This window comes from Podarcis gaigeae (genome assembly GCF_964106915.1).
Source record: "Podarcis gaigeae genome assembly, chromosome: 15".
Lineage (NCBI taxonomy): Eukaryota > Metazoa > Chordata > Lepidosauria > Squamata > Lacertidae > Podarcis > Podarcis gaigeae.
In genome coordinates, this window is record NC_139692.1 from 10,433,760 (window position 1) to 10,457,416 (window position 23,657).

The following is a 23,657-nucleotide window of genomic DNA, read 5'->3' on the forward strand; positions in this document are numbered from 1 at the left end:
AAGGCCTGTGTCCGTTCCTGGGTACTGGAGAGCTCTGGAGAGAGGCAGGGTTGGTATTTGTAGAATTGTAGAGTTGGAAGGGACCCCAGGGGTCATCTAGTCGAAACGCACCCCCCCCCCCCGTCGTGAAGGAATCACAGCTGAAGATGGTCATCCAAACTCTGTTTAAAACCACAAATGAAAAAGAGTCCACCTCCTTCCGAGAGAGCCCGATCCACTGTCAAAGAGCTCTTAACCATGGGTAGGCAAACTAAGAAAGACCTACATTGGCTCCCAGTACATTTCTGAGCACAATTCAAAGTGTTGGTGTTGACCTTTAAAGCCCTAAATGGCCTCGGCCCAGTAGACCTGAAGGAGCGTCTCCACCCCTATCGTTCTGCCCAGACCCTGAGGTCCAGCGCCGAGGGCCTTCTGGCGGTTCTCTCATTGAGAGAAGCAAAGCTACATGGAACCAGGCAGAGGGCCTTCTCGGTAGTGGTTGCCCGCCCTGTGGAACGCCCTCCCATCAGATGTCAAAGAGATAAACAACTACCTGACATTCAGAAGACATCTGAAGGTAGCCCTGTTAAGGGAAGTTTTTCGTGTGTGACATCTTTGTGTATTTTTGGTCTTTGTTGGAAGCCACCCAGAGTGGCTGGGGAGACCCAGCTAGATGGGCGGGGTACAAATAATTTTATTATTATTATTATTATTATTATTATTATTATTATTATTATTATTATTAGGCCCAGGGGCTGGATCTGGCCCAATCACCTTCTAATTCCGGCCCGCGAATCAGCATGTTTTTACATGAGTAGAATGTGGCCTTTTATTTAAAATGCATCTCTGGGTTACTTGTGGGGCATAGGAATTCGTTCATCCCCCCCCCCCCCAAGGTCTGAGGGAATGTGGACCGGCTCCCTGCTAAAAAAGTTTGCTGACTCCTGCTCTTAACTGTCAGAAAGCTCTCCCTAATATTTGACTCCCCTTTCTTGCGGGTTGAATACATTGGTTTGCGTCCTGTCCTCTGGTGTAACAGAAAACAAGCTTGCTCCATCTTCCATGTTACAGCCCTTTAGATATTTGAGGATGCCTATAATATCGCCACTGTTTTCCCTTCTCCAGGCTAAACATACCCACGTTCCTCTCAAGGCTTGGTTTATTACTGTTGTTTTGATTTCCTACCTGCCCGGGTACGTTGCAGCAATTTAAAAGTGCAATATGAACCACAGTTTAAAACAAGTTAAAACCACAAGCAAAGGGTTGGTCCTCCATGCCCAGACTGCAGATTCCCCACCCGTTTTGTGAGTTCCCTGCAATAACATGCAAAGAGAGCCTGCGGAAGGGGTTTTGTTTGCCCTGGGAATGGGGTGGGTTGGCAAGGGGAGTTTTGGACTCCTGAACGTGCGTGAGTTGCTGCTTCATATTTTTATTGGCTGTGATAATACGCTGTACATGGTAGGTTATCCCATAGGGTTACAGTCCAGTAAGTCGTGGGCTAATGAACTTGCAGACAGTTGTCCTTCAGTAACCTATACCCAGGGAAACAGAGTTAATATTTCCCAAGGATTTGGCATCCAACTGCATAACACTGAGATGGTCCGGACTATTTTCCCCCTTTGGCCTACTTTGTCTTAAGACTAGAAGCAAGAAAACTGGGAAAAGAGCATGCATTTCTAATCCTGGTTTTTAGCAGGTTGCAAAACAGCACAAAAATGTTAGAGGAGGAGAAAACTGTTCTTCTGTTTTCTAGTTGGCAGAAGATGTAAGATTATCGGAAGAGACAGAAGGGGGAGGCCCGGGAAGTGGGTGTATTGTGTGTGGGGGGGGGTTACTCATTGCTTACTAACTCTTTTTCTTGAATTTTCTCAATGTTCTGCCTCATTTTCCACGTGTGCGGGGCTAGGTTGAGGGAGGCGGGGGCGTTATTTGAGGCCGCCAGAAATTATGGATTTTAAATCTGTTAATCCAGGGCATGTTCCACTAGGGCTGTATTAAGTGTATTAAGGACTCTCACTAGAATAATTAGACAGGAATGTGTGTGCAACAGTTGGCCGCAGAGGCTATTATTTATAATTTCAGTGACACTTCTTAGCACATAAAGCACCTTTGCAATCTGCGTATGATTTATTCACCCAACAAACCTGAGTGGCAGGCTGCGGCTGCTCCCATTTTATAGGCTGAGGCACTGAGAACAAGGAGTCTTAGGTCCACCAAGCAAATTCCTAGTCAAAACGGGGGCAGGCCGCTGGGAAGGGGAAATCATTCTGCTGCTGCTAAGCCAAATCTTTAAAACAAAAACAAGGGACTATGTTAGACAGCAAGATCTCACCTTCCTCAGACACTTCTTAGGTTTTATTCATCTGAAGTAGCAGGGCTGGCATAACTCAGGGAGGTGCCAGGAGCCACCTGCCCCAACACCCACTCTGAGCGGTGATGGAGCGTCCATTGGGCACCATTACAATTACAAAAAGGGGGTGACAAACCCCTGCCATATGGGGCAGCCCCCAGGGTGCCCTATTTTGCCGCCCCAGCAGTGTGAGAGTAACAGAAACCTACACTAACTGATGGAAAGTCTGAGGTGTTGGGGAGGGCACATGCAATATATCCTGCATTGCTAAATAGCTCTTAGTGGAAGGGGGTCTATTGGCTTTTCAGAGTCATGCAAAACTGGCATCACTAGTGCCTGAGACCTGTGATTATAACACACACACACACACACACACACACACACACACACACAGTCTCTGTCTCTCTTTTCAAGTTCAGTTTCATTTAGTATGCCCATTCCTTGCTTGCTGATCGGTTGGCGTCCATATGTACCAATCTCTGGCTGTTGAAGTACATTTTGGGAAGATGGCAGCTGCACAAAAACAGGAATTTGTATCTCTCTCTCTCTCTCTCTCTCTCTCTCTCTCTCTCTCACACACACACACACACACACACACACGGTCCTCCAAATTGCATGCATCCCTTTCCCATCCTGAACCTTTTCTCAGAGAGCATTGCATGCTGGGACTTGTAGTTCCTAGGGCCAGCCCCTCCATGTTAAACAGAGGGAGAGCTGCCATCTGCTCTTCACGCAGAAGGAGCTGCGACGCAGCCCTCACAGGCTCCGGGCAGACTGCCAGCCGAGCTCTCAGCTGGAACTGCGCTTGGGTGCATCTGTGCCAAGGCTAGGATGTTTCTCCGTTCCTGGGATCAGGTGACCCTGCTGTTGTTGCTGCTCCTGTCGGCTGCCGCACAAACACATTTGCTGCTTTCTGGATAAGGAATCCACAACTGGCAGCCTGCTGAAATCAGCCTCTTGGGGACGGGTCCCTGTCCAGGAAGCAGAGCTGCAAGACAGAAGCCTGGGTGGGACTATAGCTTCCCTTTTCATCCCAGCCCTAGTACTTCCACACTCATACTGCTGGGTTTAAATCATAGGAACCCAGGAATCTGCCTTCATTTGCATCGGACCCACTGATCCTCAGGATTGTCTAAACTGACTGGCAGAAGCATTTAAGGGTTCCAGACAAGGAGTCTGTCCCAGCCCTACTTGCAGATGCCGGGGCTTGAACCTGGGACCTTCTGAAGGGCAGAGAATTCTACCATTGAGCTATGGCCTTTCCCCAACTTCCCTTTCATGTAGAGTGGTACCTCAGGTTACATACGCTTCAGGTTACAGATTCCGCTAACCCAGAAATATTACCTTAGGTTAAGAACTTTGCTTCAGGATGAGAACAGAAATTGTGCTCCAGTGGCACGGCAGCAGCAGGAGGCCCCATTAGCTAAAGTGGTGCTTCAGGTTAAGAACAGTTTCAGGTTAAGAACGGACCTCCGGAACGAATTAAGTACTTAACCCGAGGCACCACTGTACTGTACTTCAGACCCAGTGCTGGGGTCACAGAAAGAGTGCCAGGCTAGGAGTGGGGTGGGAGGGATCTGAGTTCAAATCTCAACTCTGACTTAAAGCTCACTGGGGCACCTAGTTCCCTCCCAACTCTCTCCCCCCCCCCCCGAAACGTGCATATGCACACTCTCTTGCTCAGTGCATTGTGAGAATAGTGTGGGCAGAGAAGAACTGTGGAATGCACTTTTGAGCATTATGGAGGAAGGGTGGGGATTAAAATGGAATAGTGAACCAACTAGAACTACCTATTGCACATTACGCAGCATTAGCAACGAGATTTGCGCATTGCCTTCCCAGAAGAGCATGCAGTGTGTCGGCATCATGCACTTGCCTTGCGCGTCTAGATTGCGCATGCCCCCCACAGCATTCTGCCTCCTCGAGATGCACAGAAATTGCACTGAAGGCAAATACCTGAGTCACTCACACTGCCTCTAAGCCCACATCTTGTATTAAGTGATATGATCCATGTCCAAATCTTGATCCAATGGAGTTCCCTGGCACGTTCTTAGTGCCTGCCTTGAACACTTATTTTAAGAGCTTCCTGTTCCATTTTGTTTTCCCCTTGGGTTGTGGTAGCTGGTTTTCCTTCGTAGAGATGTCTCTTCATTTTGTTAAAAAAATATATCACACTAGCAAAGTGTTTTTTGGATGAGCTCTTGGCTTCCTCCATGTCCCCTTGCAACACCCAGACTCCATTAGACAGGTGACCAAGGGTGCAGTCAAGAGACTTTGAGGCCTTGGGTGTGTCCTGTATCCCTGATTCTTTAATATTGTGGTATTGATCGACTGGTAGTCAAGTAAAGCAGCATGGTCAAACTTAAGGCTTGCGGAATCTACTTGGCTATTTCCGTTTTGCTTTTGCACCAATGAAAGCTAGATGTAGAAGAATGAGCTCAAGGGGCCAAGGCATTTACATAGGGCATCCCTTGGTCGGCACACTGTGGCGACCTTTATATAAACAAACAAATCTGCACATGAGTTACTGCGGATCAGCAATTCTAACAGCCTCATTGATGGAGAGCAGAGCTCTTGTGTCGCTATTGTTAAGAGGGCCAGCACGGCCTAGTGGTTAGAGGGTCGGACTAGGACTTGGGGAGACCAGGGTTCAGATCCCCATTCTGCCACGAAGGTCACCAGGGTGACCTTGGGCCAGTCTCTCAGGACAAAACGGAGAGCGAAGGTCAGGGGGGAACCATCTATGCCTCCTTGAATTATTTGGAGGAGAGGCAAGATATAAACATCTAAAATATTGATGACGTTGCAATTGATGAGCCAGGACCTTTTTTAGCTCTTGTGTGGGAAAATTGCCCGCTGGTCTTATCGGCAGAGCCGCATCTGCATTCTGGCCACCCTTGCAATTGAAGTACAGTGGACACTTGGGTTGCATACGTGATCCATGCGGGAGGCACGTTCGCAACCCACAGCGCCGCGCCTGCGCACTTGAGGGTTGTGATTCGGTGCTTCTGCACATGTGTAAAGCACAATTTAGCACTTCTGCGCATGCGCGACTGCTGAAACCCGTAAGTAACCCGTTCCGGTACTTCCGGGTTTCGGCGCGTCCGTAACCTGAAAAAACGCAACCTGAAGCGGCTGTAACCCAAGGTATTACTATCTCACTGGAGCAGGCTGGGCCAAAGGCAGGAGTTGCTTTGCAGAATGCTCTTGAGTCTTGCCTATCCAGACTCTCTCCCCCAACCCCCCCAGCTTCCCCTTGCTATGGAGGCCATATGGCTCAGCTCCAAGCAGGGAGGAGGTGGTCATGGATTCCTCGATCCCAGGGGTGGGTTATTGGATTACCACAGCCACCCCCACCTCCACCCCGCCACTCCTCCAGCCCTTTTTTGCTGCTCTTCCCTCCCCCAGCGCATTTCTTCCATTTGCACAGACTGCTGCCCCCACAGGCTTTTCTCTCCAGGGTGGGGGGATCTGCAGAGCCCATAACAGGAACTGGAGCCTCTGAGGCACTTCCTGGCCTCTTAACCCTTTCTCGCCCCTTTTCCTCCCGGGTAGAAAATACCGTGCTTTGCTCTTTACCCAGAACCCCAGGGCCTAAGGCTCTGCGACTGAAATTTGAGTCCGTACTTGGCTCTGTTAGAATGCTAGAGAGGTACCACGGGCTGGCTATGTTGAAGGGCACAGGGAGCCCTGTGCAGAGACATTCCCAGGGAGTGGGGTTTAAGTTTTGGTCTTGAAATGGGTTGCTTGCCTTTCTGTAGATCAGAGCAATTTCGAGACGGGGTTAAGGTTCATAAAGCACTCTGTATTTGAAATCTGATGTGCTGGTGATAAAAGGGAGCAATGTTGAGCACGTGGAAGGTTCCACGTTCAAATCCTGGTTGTCTGGGGAAAGTCCCCAGAGAGCCTCTGCCAGTCCGAGTAGACAGTACTGAGTTAGATGGAGCCAAAGGTCTGTCTTGATACAAGGCAAGTTCCTTCTTTTGTAAAACAAGCCATCTGAAGATGTGCTTGAAGTCTTCACACAGGCATGTTAATACACCTACATGCTTACCAAGGTGTTTTAAACTGTCTGTGACCGGCATTCTTGGTTACTCAAAGTGCATCTTTTCTCTCTAAGGGGGGCACTTGAAGCTGAAACATCTGGCAGCGAAAAAACTTGCAAAACCTGAGGAGGCGAGGGCACATCAGATACCCCATCTAGTGGCTTCAGCCACATCAAGATGAAAAAAAAAAGTGTTTCCTTGTGCTGCTGAAAATTATGTAGATGGCAAGGATTCAGACATAGAAACCCTCCAAAAAGCAAGATTACTTTCCCTCCAGCTTTCATCATGCAGATTGCTTCTTTCGGGTTAGCAAAACCCACCTTCCAGTAGAGGAAGTGGCAGCTCATTCGAAGGGGTCTGGGAACAGAGGCAAGAACAGGAAACCACCCTAACACGTGTGTGTGTGTGTGTGTGTGTGTGTGTGTGTGTGTGTGTGTGTGTCCCCAGATTAGTAAATAGCAACATGGGGAGTCTGCAGAGTAAGTGGTATCAGTCGGAGGGAATATTTTTTTATACTGTAGCATACCTCCGCTCTACAAGACATAATGGCTGCTGCTTATTTTTTTAAACAAGGCTTGGGGAGAAAACGGCTCTCCTCTTACCAAGCCTGGATTTATATATTTTTTAAATGTTTCCACTGCTGTTTTGCAAATCTGGGCAGAAACCAAGCAAGCCTTTGGCTTGTTTCGGGGGAGGGAAGGAGATGGTGGGGGGAGGATTACGGTGAGGAGTCCATTCTTTGCCCCAAGGCACAGCCCACTGCCTAAGTCTCTGATGACCTCCTGCAGTGCTGTAGTTCCAGGCTGCAGTGCTGGGATGGAACAGCCTGTTTTTCCTTGTTCTCGGAACATGTTCTGGAGAAAGGCACTCGGCGTTCAGAGAGAAAGCGTGAGTTCTTGCTGTGTCACACGCAGTGGGTTGGCAGTAAGCAGGCAGCTGGACCCTCCACAGCCTCGACCTTGCTACTGGGGACGGTTTGCTGCTAAAATCCGCATCGCCAGGCCTATTTTTCCCTTCCAGTGTGCCGGATTCCCAGGGGCACCGGGAAAAGCCAAAAGTTCACAGCACACATTCTTCACCCAGCAATTGCAACATCAAGAGAGGTGCATGTGTAAATAGGTTGTAGCTAATCAAAGCTCCATCTTCCATGCTTACTGCCTGGCACAATGCAACCCTGTGAAACAGTGTGCTGGCTAATTGAGTGGTCTGGGTCCATATTTGAATCAATATCTGAACGCAGCCTAAAAGCTAACTCCGCCATCCTTCGGATATAGGGCACTCCCTCCTGAAAAACTGCTGCCGTAAGTCGGGGGCACACTGTCAAGGGTTGCTTGAATCATCTGTTGGAGAAGTGTAAAGGAGCCCCCGCCTCGCAGGTGGCTTGCGTAAACCGGAGGTGGGGGTAAGGGCTCTGTTACACTTCTCTGCCGAGGGGCGGGCAGCTGTGTGCCCCTCAATGGAGAAGTTTAAAGGAACTGCCAGCCTGCACTGGCAGTTTCACCCGGCAGTATATAACAAGTGGGGCGTGGGTGGCGCTGTGGGTTAAACCACAGAGCCTAGGACTTGCCAATCAGAAGGTCAGCGGTTTGAATCCCCGTGACGGGGTGAGCTCCTGTTGCTTGGTTCCTGCTCCTGCCAACCTAGCAGTTCAAAAGCACGTCAAAGTGCAAGTAGATAAATAGGTACCGCTCCGGCGGGAAGGTAAACGGCGTTTCCGTGTGCTGCTCTGGTTGGCCAGAAGCGGCTTAGTCATGCTGGCCACATGACCCGGAAGCTGTATGCCGGCTCCCTCGGCCAATAAAGTGAGATGAGCGCCGCAACCCCAGAGTCGATCACGACTGGACCTAATGGTCAGGGGTCCCTTTACCTTTACTTTTATATAACCAGTGAAACCACTGCCTCTCCTGAGTCCCTCTGTCTCCAGTGCTGGGCTGCAGCTTGTTTGTCCCTTGGCACACTGGGTGCTGGTGGCAGAAAGACTCAGACGCAGCAGCGGTTTCACCCACGATAGACGGCTCGGTGAAGCAGCCATTGTGGCCTGGCCCTCATACCAGTCGTGGGCGATGTACAAACAGAATACACGTAACTGGGGAGTTGCCTGTAAAGGAAACTGACTCTGCAGAAGTGATCAAGGGGAGGGTAAGAGACCCTGCTTAAAACATTACATGCTGTGTTTTAGTCCTTCCACACAGCGATGCCCAGCATGGTTCAGTTTTCATTTCAGGGCAAAGACACTTCATTGGAAATGATTGCTGATGAAATACAAACCTTATAAAGCTTTTTGCAAAGGAGTAAGGGGGTGGGGGCTGAAGTTAGGTACTAAGAAGTACCCCCTCAGATACCAGGGCTGGTTCCCTGCACACCAGTGGTCATGACCTGGCAGTAAAGGTGAAGGGACCCCTGACCATTAGGTCCAGTCGTGACCGACTCTGGGGCTGCGGCGCTCATCTCGCTTTATTGGCCAAGGGAGCCGGCGTACAGCTTCCGGGTCATGTGGCCAACATGACTAAGCCGCTTCTGGCGAACCAGAGCAGCGCATGGAAATGCCGTTTACCTTCCCGCCGGAGCGGTACCTATTTATCTACTTGCACTTTGACGTGCTTTCGAACGGCTAGGTTGGCAGGAGCTGGGAATGAGCACCGGGAGCTCACCCTGTCGCGGGGATTCGAACTGCCGACCTTCTGATCGGCAAGTCCTAGGCTCTGTGGTTTAACCCACAGCGCCACCCGCGTCCCTTGACCTGGCAGTAGCCAGCTACAAATCTGCCATTTCTTTATTCTCCCTGCACCTGGGACCCTCAGCCTCTCTCTGTGATGTTGAATTGTGTACCCCATTAGTGCGCTGGAGGTGCATGAGGGAAAGTGTCGTTCTTTGGGACTCCTTCACATGTCACGTTTTTTATCACTTGGCTGCTGTAGTGCTTAATTTGCTTTGAGTTCTGCAAAATTGCCAGCATTCATGTGGAGAGTAATGGCAAAAGCCCTAACTTGAATTTTTCAAAAAGTGTATCTCTTGGAGTTGTGTTTTCCCCAACAGCCTGAGCTGCAAACCAGGAAGTCCGTTCACCCCAAATTTTAATCTCTTCTCTACCAAGGACTACTAGAAGCATCTGCATGCAGGAATGATGCTGTGCTATTGAGCTATGGACCTTTCTCCCCTAAGGAGCCACAAGTTCCTGGTTCAGCATTATGTGCAATCCAGTGCCTTTAGGCCGCCCAGTTTCTCTCAGCAACATGGGAGGTGCTAATACAAATTTACGTTGCAGCAAAGCTGGGGAACCTGTGCCCCCCCCCCGACAATTTTAGACTTCGACTCCCTATCGGCTCTAGCCAGTATGGCGAACAGTCAGTTATGATGGGAGTTGTAGTTCAACACCACCTGGGGAAGGCATAGATCCCATGGTTCTGTGGCTGCTGCAAAGAAGCATAGCCAAAGGGGTGCCCGCCAGATGTTGTTGGATTGCTGCTCTCATCCGTCCTGGGCAGCATGGCCCAATGGTCAGAGATGATGGGAGCTATAGTTCACCAGGATCTGCTCTTGTGAAGGTTACCAGTAGGCAATGCAAGTGAATAGCTTTGAATACTTGAAATCCCTATACCAGTGGTTTTCAACCAGTGTGCCGTGGCACCCTAGGGTGCCTTGAATGATGGTCAGGAGTGCTGTGGGCAACACTGGCCTCTGTCCCTCTTTTACTTCCTTCCCTTCCTCTAATGCCCTCTCGCATTTGTGCCTCTCAAAGGCTTGCACAGCACTCTTTGCAGCAGCCCTGCGTACAAGCTCCCCAGGCAAATGGTGCCTCTGGGGCTGGACATGGGGCGCTTTCAAGGTCCCTGTGGGGCAGCTTCATGAGACACCTCTCTTTGGGGCAGGGGGGCAGCTCAGAGACTAGGAGTGTCAGCAGCGGCTGCCTGGAGGACTTCCAAGAAGAGGGGAGAGGAGGCTGAGAGAACGCGCCGCAAGGGAGGGTGTCCAAAAAGGCAAGGGGTGACATAACTGGGCTCCTGAGCCCCACAGGGGTGCCGCAGAAAGAATGTAGCTGGTCAAGGGAGCTGTGGACCCAAAAAGGTTGAAAACAAATGCTCATTAATATTACTTTTATTGGCCTGGCGTAGCCCCAAGTGCTGAGGGTTGGCCCAATGTTCCATACTTCCAGCTCCCCTCTACTAAATTAATAAGAACGGAGCAAATTGTCATCAAAAGGAAGTGGGTTTGCTGGCCATGCAGAGTGTCTGTGCTGCCTTCGGGAAGGGCTTAATCACTTCCCTCCTTAGGGTCACCCTGCTTGAAATCCAGCCACCTCATTCCTGAGTCCTCTGCATGTTTACTCAGTTCTAAATCCTGCTGAATTCCCCTCCCAAGTGAGCACCCATAAAATTATAGCCTTTGGCAAACAGCCCTTTCTTTCTACTGAAGATGCTGGGGCCGGGTGTGTTTTGCGCGGGGTGGGTGTGTTGTGTGTGAAACACTACTGGCTTGTTGGCTTTATCCTGCAACATCATTAGCAACAAGGGATATCTGGGTGAGGCCCGTGAATGCTGTAGGACATCTCACCCCCCCCCCCATCTCTGCCTGAGATTTTATGGGTCTGGAGCAATTTCTCCTCTGTTCGTCTCCAGGAATCCTCCCTTGCAAAGGATGGTTTTGTCTGTCTCCTTTTGCCTTTGGAGCTGAAACCCCTTTCACCCCCCCCTCCGCTCCCCTACAAAACTCTGCATACCATGTCCAACGCTCTTCCAGAGCTCCCAGACTCCCACACCCAGCCTTGCCAGTTGAAACAGATCCGATTAACCCCTGCAGCACCAGAGCTGCCTAGCACGGCTCTGCGGGAAGATTGCCGAAAGTGCTCAGAGCACCCCAGACAGGCCCCCTTTGTTCAGATGGGAGCCGGCTTCATCCAAACAAGCAGTCTCCTCCACACACATGGGGGGTGCGGAATCGCAAACCAAGGACACCAGCAGGCATTCCGAGCTGTATGTGGGAATAGCCTCCTCCAGGTTAAAATTATAGATAGCGCACAGTTTCCATAAAGAGGTGGTTGTTTTGTTTCGTTTTTTGCTTAGAAATACCTATAACAGATTCTTTTACAGCATACGCAAGCTGCCATTCAGCAGCCTCTCTGCAATATGCAAGCCAAACGATGTTTACTCAGAATTCAACAGGTAGAAGCTTTCCCTGGTGTGCAAGCGGAGGGCTGGGGAAAGGTTCATGCATTTAATTTCTGCCTGCTCTGCTCAGCATTTTTTAAAGTGATGGAGAAGGGAAGGTGGCTGTAATAATAATAATAATAACAACAACAATAACAATTATTTTATTTATTTATTTATTTATTTATTTATTTATTTATTTATTTATTATTTATACCCCGCCCATCTGGCTGGGTTTCCCCAGCCACTCTGGGCGGCTCCCAACAAAACACTAAAATAGAATAACCTATTAAACATTAAAAGCTTCCCTAAACAGGGCTGCCTTCAGATGTCTTCTAAAAGTTTGGTAGTTATTTTTCTCTTTGACATCTGGTGGGAGGGCGTTCCACAGGGCGGGTGCCACTACCAAGAAGGCCCTCTTCCTGGTTCCCTGTAACTTGGCTTCTTGCAGCGAGGGAACTGCCAGAAGGCCCTCGGCGCTGGACCTCAGTGTCCGGGTAGAACGATAGGGGTGGAGACACTCCTTCAGGTATACTGGACTGAGGACGTTTAGGGCTTTTAAAGGCCAGCACCAACACTTTGAATTGTGCTCGGAAACGTACTGGAAGCCAGTGTAGGTCTTTCAAGACCGGTGTTATATGGTCTCGGCGGCCGCTCCCAGTCACAAAACTAGCTGCCGCATTCTGGATTAGTTGTAGTTTCCGGGTCACCTTCAAAGGTAGCCCCACATAGAGCGCATTGCAGTAGTCCAAGCAGGAGATAACTAGAGCATGCACCACTCTGGCGAGATAGTCTGCAGGCAGCTAGGGTCTCAGCCTGCATACCAGGTGGAGCTGATAAACAGCTGCCCTGGACACATATATTAAATAGATATATGCCACCTGCTTTGCATGCAGAAGCTCCCAGATTCAATCCTCAGCATATACAGGTGTGACTGGGAATGCTTGCCCTTGCTTGAAATCGCGGGAGAGCTGCTGCCAGTCAGTGTAGACGGTGCTGAGCTAGATGAACCAACAGTTGCCTTCAGTGTAAGACAGCTTCCTCTATTCACCCGCGATAGGATGCTAAGAACTCCTTAATGTGTAATATTTCTTATTTTAATTGGTGTCGTCAGCTAACACTAATGCAATGGCTGGCTGAGGTTTACCAAGCCAAAGACCCTTCCCATAGCAAGTCTTGGCAAGGTAAAGGTAAAGGTGCCCCTGACTGTTAAGTCCAGTTGCAGATGACTCTGGGGTTGCGGCGCTCATCTCACTTTACTGGCCAAGGGAGCCGGCGTTTGTCCGCAGACAGCTTCTGGGTCATAAGCCACTTCTGGCAAACCAGAGCTGTGCACCGAAACGCCTCTTACCTTCCCGCCAGAGTGGTACCTATTTATCTACTTGCACTTTGATGTGCTTTCCTGCTAGGTTGGCAGGAACGGGGACTGAGCAATGGGAGCTCACCCTGTCATGGGGATTCGAACCGCAGACCTTCGGATCAGCAAGCCCTAGGCTCTGTGGTTTAACCCACAGCGCCACCTGTGTCCCTTCTGCAAGTCTTGGTAATGCGTTATAATTGCCTGCACATAAACTTTAGAAGGAAGTGCTGAAGGTGGGTTATAATATATTTTGGGTGTAGATATATATAGATACAGATATATATTTAGAGAGAGAGAGCGTCTTTATAGGTGGTACACATGGTTTTGCCCGCCACCCAATCAGTTCTAACCACAACAGCCCTTTGGGGTAGGTTAGGTTAAGAGATGCTGACTTGGCCAAGATTAGCCAGTGAGCTTCATGTCTTAGGGCAGGGGCAGGAGATTTGAACTCGGGTCTCCTCCGTCCTTGCCAAGTAGCCAACGCATCACATTGTAAAACTCTTGTGCCATTCATTCGTCATGTGCTTTCCTGCGGCAAGCCTGCACAGTGTGTGACTCACCAAACCAAATGCTGCCCGCTAGCCATTGATTACGGGCTGCTAGGTGCTGGAACATCTATTTTTACTTCGTGCCAGTGAAAACAAAAGACACAGAGATTGTTTACCCAGTTCCTTCTGGGTCGTCTTATATGCCTGGCGACCTGCGCTTCTCAATTTGTAGACCACATGTTCCCCTACAATAACACTCTCTGTAGGTCTGGCCAGCTTCTTGGGGAGCCGGTTCTGCAGGAAGGGAGCAACCACCATGAAGGCCCTGGGTGTTGCTTCAGAAAGTGCAAACTAAGGCCCGGGGGCTGGATCCGGCCCCATCGCCTTCTAAATCTGACCTGGACGGTGTGGGAATCAGCATGTTTTTACATGAGTAGAATCTGTCCTTTTATTTAAAATGCATCTCTAGGTTATTTGTGGGGCCTGCCTAGTGTTTTTACATGAGTAGAATGTGTGCTTTTATTTAAAATGCATTTCTGGGTTATTTGTGGGGCATAGGAATTCGTTCATTTCCCCCCCCCCCCCCAAAGTCTGAGGGACAGTGGACCGGCTCCCTGCTGAAAAAGTTTGCTGACCCCTGGTGTAGACCCCTTGAGTTTTCTCAGGAAAGCTTTAATGCGTGCAGGGGGTATGTAAGAAAAGGTGGTGGACCTGACCTGTTTAAGGCAGGGCTGAGAAACCTGTAGCACTTCAGTTGTTGCTGGACTCCCACCAGCCTTGGCCAAGCATGATCAATGGTCAGGGAATGATGGGAGTTGGAGTAGTGTCGAGCCAGGGTGGTGTAGTGGATGACCCGAGTTCAAATCCTCACTCAACCATGAAGCTATCTTGGCTGGCTGGCTTTACTCTTTCTCTGCTTAACCTTCCTCACATTGGGCACACTGTATAGGGCTGATGGGAGTTGGAGTCCAACTAGATCTGAAGGTTAACCACCACTGACGTGTTCATGTTGGGTGGAAGCTCAGTAATGAAGCCACAGACTCTAATGAACCTGAACATTTGGGGAAGGTGAGGGAATCTCATGAAAGCTCATTCGCCTACTCTCAGTTCCCAGCTAGATTTCTCACCATCAACAAGTCCATCTAAGGAGCATCAGGCTTTGATTTATTTACTATCACCTGGCTCATCCTTGGCCCTGAATTCTGGGACAGGGCATCCTCTTTGTTTGAGAGGAAAATGAGAACATGCAGGGAGCATCAGATGCCATATCCTCTTGACACCACCTTCTCATCAAGATCTTCTCAAAACCTTCTCATCAAGAGTGTAACTGCTGCCATAACGCTAAGCCAAACCATGGTTTAGTGCAGAGCAGAGCAGAACCTGCACGTTTTCTTGTTCACACTAAACAATGGTTTGGCTCAACGTTGTGCCCAAACTGAACCAGTGCGTTGCCCCCACCTCCCAAACTAGACCAGCAATTGATGGGTGGTTGTAAATTTCTGAGAGGTTCAAGAAACTGAAGGGGGCCATGCTCCCAGCACATGTCCTCAGCTCTAGCAACCAAAGGCAATCTCATCCCTAAAATCAGGCCAAAAATCAGACAGATTTAACTGGGTCAGGATAATCTGTCTCGTCCATGAGTTCCGGATTCAGGACAGGGCTCTGCTCTTGTGCTTATAATAGCTGTGTTATGTTTAGAAGGGATAATTTTCTGCAGATAGAGGTCCGCACACCAAATACTGCAAGGCAAATTGCCAGAATTCTTCCTTCTCCCATCTACTTAAAGAACACAGCCCCTCCCTAAAACAGCAGGTTCTTGTGGTCAGTAGCCTAGAAACTGCACATGGGGTTTCCCCCCTGCAGCTGCTTCTTGTACTTTTAACCTTAACCAACCCATTAGACAGAGCAAAAGGGGAGTAGCCACCTAAATACACATATAGGAGTGAGCAGGGGAACTCATTGTCACATGATTACAGGTAGGGATAACAACCATGGAAGGCAAGGGTTATTTAGGTGTCTGAGGCTGAGAAAACACTTGAACTGATACTCCGAAAGAGTGGTACTATGATCTATTGCTTTTCCTCAAAGCAAACAGAATATTCCTTACATTCTAGTATATAAACCACCCATGCAGAGCAGCCGAGCCTGTTTGCTTTAAGCTTCAGATGCGTAACCCATACCCACTCTTGCTGGTTCTTGAATTCTGTTATGTAAGTATTTATTTATTTTAGGTTGCATTTATATTCCCCCTTTTTCTCCAGGGAGCTCAGAGTGGCACACATAGTTCTCCTCCTCCTTGGTTAATCTGCACATTAACCACATGAGGTGAGTTAGACTGAGACGCAGTGATTAGCCCAAGGTCACCCAGCGAGCTTCATGGCCGAGTGGGAATTTGAACACTAGTCTCCCAGTTTCTAGTCTGACACTCTATAACCACTACACCCCACTGTCTGTGTTGTGCTATGTGAGAAAGTGGAGGGAGCCAATACCTTCCTATGATGTAAATCCAGATTTATTAATTTTGTGGAACTGCAGCACCCATCACCATAACTGTCAACGTTTCCCTTTTTTAAAGGGAGATTCCCTTATTCCGAATAGGATTCCTCGCAAGAAAAGTGAAAAGTTGACAGCTATGCCCATCACTCACCACTATAGCCAGTGCTTGGGGATGATGAGAGTTGTAGTACAACAACTTGTGCAGGCAAAAGGTTGACTACCCCCGGTGCAAATTGTCCAGCCGTGATCTGGGGTAGGGGTGGGAAAACAGGGCTTCCAGATATTGTAGACTCCTGCCTTCTCCAGGCAGCAGAGCCAATATCATCCCTGACCATTGGGCTACGCTCACTGTTAGAAACTCCAATGATATATAAGCTAGGCACCAAATGACTCCTTAATCCAGGGTTACCGTCGTCAAAAACTGAATGTCTAGTTGCCATGTTGGGGCCAGACGACTCAAAAGGCTTATTTTTCAATATTGACTTTTTGGTTCCTGAAATTCATTCTGATGGTGCAGGTAAAATATCATGGATAGAATTCTACAGGAAGTGTTGCTCGTGTGTGGGGAAAAGTCAGGATCCAAGGATCCCCAGGCATGCAGCTCCAGATGGTGGAGACATTAGGCGCATTCCTGGCACCTGGGCATCTTCACTTGGTCACAAGAGCCCCATAAGGTAAAGGTAAAGGTACCCCTGCCCGTACGGGCCAGTCTTGACAGACTCTGGGGTTGTGCGCCCATCTCACTCAAGAGGCCAGGGGCCAGCGCTGTCCGGAGACACTTCCGGGTCACGTGGCCAGCGTGACATCGCTGCTCTGGCGAGCCAGAGCCGCACACGGAAACGCCGTTTACCTTCCCGCTGGTAAGCGGTCCCTATTTATCTACTTGCACCCGGGGGTGCTTTCGAACTGCTAGGTTGGCAGGCGCTGGGACCGAGCAGCGGGAGCGCACCCCGCTGCAGGGATTCGAACCGCCGACCTTTCGATCGGCAAGTCCTAGGCGCTGAGGCTTTAACCCACAGCGCCACCTGCGTCCCCCCAAGAGCCCCATAGCCAGGAGCAAAATGCGCCTGGTGAATTTCAAATGCTGGGGAATCCAGCTTAGGAAGGACAAATGATCTTCCAGGAAACCCTGAATAAGTATAAGGTGGTTCTGCTGAAGTCTTGAAAGCCTAGCTTAATTTAAAGCCACAATGTAATGATGAAGCAAGAATTTCAAAGCATCTTATGTATCTGATGTAGAGTGTGTTAGCTCAGGGGCTGAGCACTTGATTTGCATTGCAGAAGACCCCTGGTTCAGTCTGCTACACGTGCAGCCAAAAAAAGGACCTTCAGCTCTAGGACTGGAAAACGCCTCTCTGCCTGAGACCATAGAGAAGTGCTGTCGGTCAGAGTAGACAAGGCCAGGCTAGATGGACCAGTGGTTTCATGCTACAGTTATTCACCAATATAGCATAAGCAAACTAACTGCATTCCCACATCACGTCCAGATTTAATCTAAGCAAGGTAAAGGTACCCCTGACCATTAGGTCCAGTCGCAGACGACTCTGGGGTTGTGCACTCATCTTGCTCTATAGGCCAAGGGAGCCGGCATTTGTCCGCAGACAGCTTCCAGGTCATGTGGCCAGCATGACTGAGCCGCTTCTGGCGAACCAGAGCAGCGCACGGAAACGCCGTTTACCTTCCCGTCGGAGCGGTACCTATTTATCTACTTGCACTTTGACGTGCTTTCGAACTGCTAGGTTGGCAGGAGCAGGGACCGAGCAACGGGAGCTCACCCCGTCGCGGGGATTCGAACTGCCAACCTTCTGATCGGCAAGCCCTAGGCTCTGTGGTTTAGACCACAGCGCCACCCGCGTCCCTAATCTAGCCAAAGGCCAGTACAATTCCTGTGGACTACATATGAAAACTCGATATATACACATGTAGGTTTTTTTAAAAAAACAACAACAACCACCTTACTCTCGTTAGCAAAATGGAGGGCGGTGGAGATGCAAGGAGAGGTCACCTGTTGCTTGGACTAAAGATCAGGAGAGGTCACCCCTTCCACTAGGCTGCAACAGAAGGAGAGAAAGGAAGCTGAGAGATAGTTGCTTTTAATTCTCCTTCTGCTATCTCCTAGCAGTAGCCTCACACCACCTGACCTGTTGCCATTCCTTCTGGTCTTTATAAGAATTGTAGCTTTAAGAAGCTGGGTCTTGAAGCTTGCCTGTTCTGTTTTCCCAGCTCTCCCTTTCTCCCCCCACCCCCTTTGTGTCATTAGATTGAAAGCCTGAGGGCTTGAGCTCTCTTGTCTTTTGCTGATCTGTAACTTTTGGGCTGAAGAGCAGGGTAAACATGCTTTCAAGATCCTAGAGATGATGTCTCTTGGCCATGGTAGGTTTGGATTTCCTTTCAAAGCTGTTAGGAAGAGGGCATTTTCACCAGATGTGGCTTTTTGCATCAACAGCACTGCAGTGGCAGAAGAATTGGCATGAATATGCAATGAATACTCAGAGTAGACCCATCAAAATTGGTGGACCTAAGTTTGCCATGTCCATTATTTTCATTGGGTCTAATCAGAGGAAAAGTTAATTACATACAACCCTACTGCCTGCAATCACACCACCAACTTAAGGAGCAGCATGGCTGTCTACGCTCTTTAAGTTACTCTTTGTCAACATTTAAGTTACTCATGTCAACATAGACTTGAGTCTCTGCAGTGGAAATACCTGGGAAACTGGAATAAATGCAGTAAGAATAAGTAAAAAGTAAAACACGCCCGCCCACAGCACTCGCTCTGCTAAGAGTTTTGCTTTCTTACATGGCTTCATTGTTAGGCAGTGAGCAATGTATAAAAGGCATGCATGTATACTTTGGATTAATAGGTTCTTAAGTACATTAAGTAGTGTAGTTACACAAGACTTTTAATGTCTATTTCCCCCATATTTTGGAATTGGCTGTTTGGTAGTACAAGTGTATGAGAACGGAGGGCCCTTGTCTCCCAGCCCTTTCATCACACACAGCAATTAAAAGAAGAAGAAAAAGCTGTCGTGTCGTGTCGTCTCATCTGCTACCATTTATAACTTGATTGGGCAAAACAAATACCCCTGTTTCTCCCCTTCCTTTTCCTTGGTACCTGGAATTAGCTGATGCAAACATTCATACTGCAAGTAAATAAAAGCCAAACTCAGAAAATTCTGCTCTAAGGTTTAAGGGGGGTGAAATAAGAGACAATATTGAGGTTCATTAATTAAATAAAACATAGGAGGTGTAATGAGTGTTGGGGAACATTTTCAGGTCCTTAGGAAGAATATGATTGCATCAGATCAAAAGTTGAATATTGGCCTGTATTCAAGCTATCTATTGACTTGCTTCCGATGACGAAGGCCTTGCAGATAAACTAAGATACCGCACCAGGTGCAAAGGAGGGGTGGGCTCCAGCAGTAATTAATAATTATGCAGAAGAGATTAATTTTGACAGATGCAGGTTTGTTGAGAAAAAACTGCACCACCTGAAATTACTCTCTTCTGCAGAGTTGCTGAAAAGTACAGGAGCTGTGTCCTCCGCCTGTACAGTGATACCTCAGGTTACATACGCTTCAGTTTACATATGCTTCAGGTTACAGACTCCGCTAACCCAGAAATAGTGCTTCAGGTTAAGAACTTTGCTTCAGGATGAGAACAGAAATTGTGCTCCGGCGGCGCAGCGGGAGGGCCCATTAGCTAAAGTGGTGCTTCAGGTTAAGAACAGTTTCAGGTTAATTATGGACCTCCGGAACGAATTAAGTACTTAACCTGAGGTACCACTGTATTTGCAAAGGAATTCTAGCTCAGTGGTAGAGCCCGCTATGCTTTGTAGAGAGAAGTTGCCAATTTCAATCCTCCTGTTAAAAATTTCTTAGGTAGCAGATGAGAGGAAAAATCTCTCTGACTTTGCATTTCTTCTTAGACTGCTCCAGTTCTCTGTAGCATCTGAATCAGAAGATGCTGTGGATGTGCCAAACTGATGTCTGGGTGCAGTCATGGGCAAGATGGGGCTGATAAATTTCAACTGAATCCTGCCTTATGGATAGATGGATTCCAGATCCAGGAATTAGGATGTACACCAACTACCCTTGCACCTTGTTCAGAAGCTGTAAAGGTAAAGGGACCCCTGACCATTAGGTCTAGTCATGGCCGACTCTGGGGTTGCGACGCTCATCTTGCTTTATTGGCCGAGGGAGCACCGCGGCGTACAGCTTCTGGGTCATGTGGCCAGCATGACTAAACCGCTTCTGGCGAACCAGAGCAGCGCACGGAAATGCCGTTTACCTTCCCGCCGGAGCGGTACCTATTTATCCACTTGCACTTTGATGTGCTTTCGAACTGCTAGGTTGGCAGGAGCAGGGACCGAGCAACGGGAGCTCACCCCGTCGCAGGGATTGGAACCACCGACCTTCTGATCGGCAAGTCCTAGGCTCTGTGGTTTAACCCACAGTGCCACCTGCATCCCTTCTGTAGCTAATGCAAAAAGCAGCTGCTAGAGTACTTAGTGGGACACCCAGCTTTACACATTACCCACGTGTTGACAGATCTACGCTGGCTGCTACTGGCCTCTGCTACTGCCAGATTCAACATTTTCTTGTTGACATGTAAAGCCCTATACAACCGGGGACCAGATTGCCTAGCTGATCACCTCCCCCCCAATGCATGCCAAGCTGATCATTTATGATCTTTCCAAGGAGACCCTGCTGGACATTGCAGGGGCTTATTTACAAGGCTGGCCTTAGAGCAGAGATGAAGAATCTGCCCCTTCAAATGATGAATTACAGCTCCCCTCACCATTGGCCATGCTGGCTGGATTTGATGGGCAGTGGAGTCTTAACAACATCTGGGGGTGGTTCCCCATTACTGCCCTAGAGCCTGAGGGGTCGCTTCTAGTCAGAGCAGCAAACAATAATACGCCAGATTGGGGGTGGGGGATCTCCAGACATGGCCCACCAGGGGTCCCGGATTGATCTGCATGCCTATTTCCCCCATCATATGTGAAGTCAGGTTTGGGACAGGTGCTGACGAAGCTTCGAAGGAACAATCAGGAGCGTAAAGTCATCTCCCAATTGTTCCTTTGCTGGGAGGGGGAAGAAATTTCCCCAGTTTTCAGAACCTTAAAAGAACAGCACAGGGCTGCTTGCAAAAGGGCTTTCAAACAGCCCCCATGCTGCGCTTTGAAGTCCCACATTTGTAGCCCCAAAGCACAATGTCACCTGGACTGATTGACATATGGGTGACTCTGTCCAGCTGTGATAGTTGGGGAGATAATGATCTGGCCCAGCAGCCAGAAAAGGTCCCCCCACCACCACCTCTGGGCTAAAGGGACAAATAGTCAGCTTATTGTGCTTTCCGTGTTCCCCTTGACACTAAGGCTTCAAATGGCCTGTTTTCCACCTTTGCTTCCCATCAGCTGTGAATTGGGAAGTCCCTAGTTGGAGTCTTAGTCTCTGTTGTGAACTTGCTGTCTGACTATAGACCTGTCTGTAGCCTGGTGGTTGTTTTTGCAAGGTGATTCTTAGGTTTACAGTGAGGGCAAGGTGGGATCCAATGGGTGGAAATCTCAAGGAAGCAGATTTCAACTGGTCATTAAACTTCCTAACAGCAGGAACTGTCTGACAGTGGAATCACCTTTGCTGGAAATGCTTGTGCAGAGTCTGGGTGGCCGTCTGTCAGATGCTGTAGTTGCAAGATCCTTGACTAAGCAGAAGACACTGAGTAGATGAAGAGATCAGAGAAAGGAGAAAAATTGATTTGAGTTGCTAGCGACACCCATCGTTACAGAATCTCTTTATTATCACAGCTTCCTTCCACGATTAATCCCCTTTTAGGTAAATCAGGGGTGACATTACCAAGGCCCCATCTGCGCTAAAAATTTAAAGCACTGTGATACCACTTTAGCAGTGTGCAAATGATTTTGGTCTAAGGTTTTGATCCTGTGCACGCTGATTTGAAAGTAAGCTTCTCCACTGAACTCAGTGGTGCTTACTTCTGAGTAAACATGCATGGGGTTGTGTTGTTAGCTATACTAGATAGAGTGGAGAGGTGGAGGTCATAAAACGATCCCATGGTGCAACAGTGCATGCTGGGAGAAAAAGACACAATGTCCTTTGGAAATATTCAATCCAGCAGCTATCCAACTCTAGCTGTAACCAAAATCCTCCAGTCCCTTGTAAGGCACAAGGCAGACTTAAACCAAACAAAACACCACAACAGTCGTGTGTTTTTTTTCTTAGCAAAGCTGGAGATGAATTTAAAAACCGCAAGATGGGTGAAACAGAATTGTGTTTTCTTTTGTTTTAGGATTAGAACAAACAAACCACGCACAACAATAGTGGATGTTGGTCATGAAGGGATTTGGGATTATATTTCAGTACCGAGGGCTGGGGGAAACCCACACCGGCCGGGAGGATTGGCCTGGGAGATGATCCAGGAAGCCCTTCGCTTTGCTTTCTCTCTTCTCTGTTTGGCCGTGGATCTCTCGCTCCTTCTTTTCCTGGAAGGTCAGGGGAGAGGCAAGCTGTGTTTTCCTACAGCAGTCCTCTCCTGCTCTGCCGGCTCCAGGGCTTGCTGGCTCCTTGTGCATTGGACACTGGGCGGTGGGAGGGGACGGTGTGTGTTGTGGGGGGGGGGAGAGAGCCGGGCGCTCCTGGGTGCTGCTTCTTCCTTGTGGTCGGCTGCTGGCTGGCTCCCTGCAGCTACAGGCGGCTGAGCAGATCGAGCGGGACGTGCTGTTCCAGAGTCCTCCTGACGACGCCGGGGCCTGGGCAGCCGGCGAGGGGGAGCGGGTGCAGTAATGCGATGACACTGTGTCACTGTTGCTGTGGAGAGCTGCTCCACCTTCTCGGCAGGGTGACCATTATTGCAAGAGAGGATTCCCCCCCCGCCCCCACCCGTATGCAATAGTTGTGCATACAAAAAAAAAAAAGACCTAAAAACAAAAAAGGAGTTAATTTTTTACCACCGACAGCTTTTATCACATTGGAGCAGATGCACCCTCTTTCTCCTCCCCGCAAGACACACTTTCTGCACAAAGGTGCAAGAGTTCTGCCCTTGGTTCATCTTACTAGGTTGCCGTGTGCCCATAAGAGAAGCATCTAGGGAAAATATCTCTACGCCCTGCCTTGCTTTTAAGTTCTGATTTGCAAGTGATGCCCCCACCCCTGAACCCAGGGAATTGTAGATTCCTCCTCATAGCTGCAATTCCGAGTCAACAAACTACAGTTCCTAGAAATCTTTGCGGTAAATTATAGGTGCATCGGATGTGCTTTGAATATATGTTGTGGGTCTGCCAGGTGAGTTAGCTGAGGATCCTTGGCAGCTCATTTGATTTGATCCGATCAGCTGAGGGCTATTTTCTGGACCATGAGTAGGGGCATTCTTCCTTGTTCTAGTACATGGGTAGGCAAACTAAGGCTCTGGGGCCAGATCTGGCCCAATCGCCGTCTAAATCTGGCCCCTGGACGGTCTGGGAACCAGCGTGTTTTACATGAGTAGAATGTGTCCTTTTATTTAAACTACATCTCTGGGTTATTTGTGGGGCCTGTCTGGTGTTTTTACATGAGTAGAATGTGTGCTTTTATTTAAAATGCATTTCTGGGTTATTTGTGGGGCATAGGAATTCGTTCATTTCCCCCCCCAAAAAATATAGTCCGCCTCCCCCCAATGTCTGAGGGACAGTGGACCGGCCCCCTGCTGAAAAAGTTTGCTGACCCCTGTGTGTGTGTGGTGGGCCTGGGGAGGGGGGAGAAAATTGGGAGATCTGCCAAACTGGAGGCTTCCTATCTC

At 49.0% G+C, this 23,657-nt stretch overlaps 1 protein-coding gene across 1 annotated transcript in view; it reads left to right on the plus strand.

Annotated features, from left to right (window-relative positions):
* The window catches only part of ZMIZ2 (zinc finger MIZ-type containing 2), a 104,936-nt gene that overhangs the window by 34,339 nt on the left and 46,940 nt on the right, over nucleotides 1-23,657 (plus strand). The window lies entirely within an intron of this gene.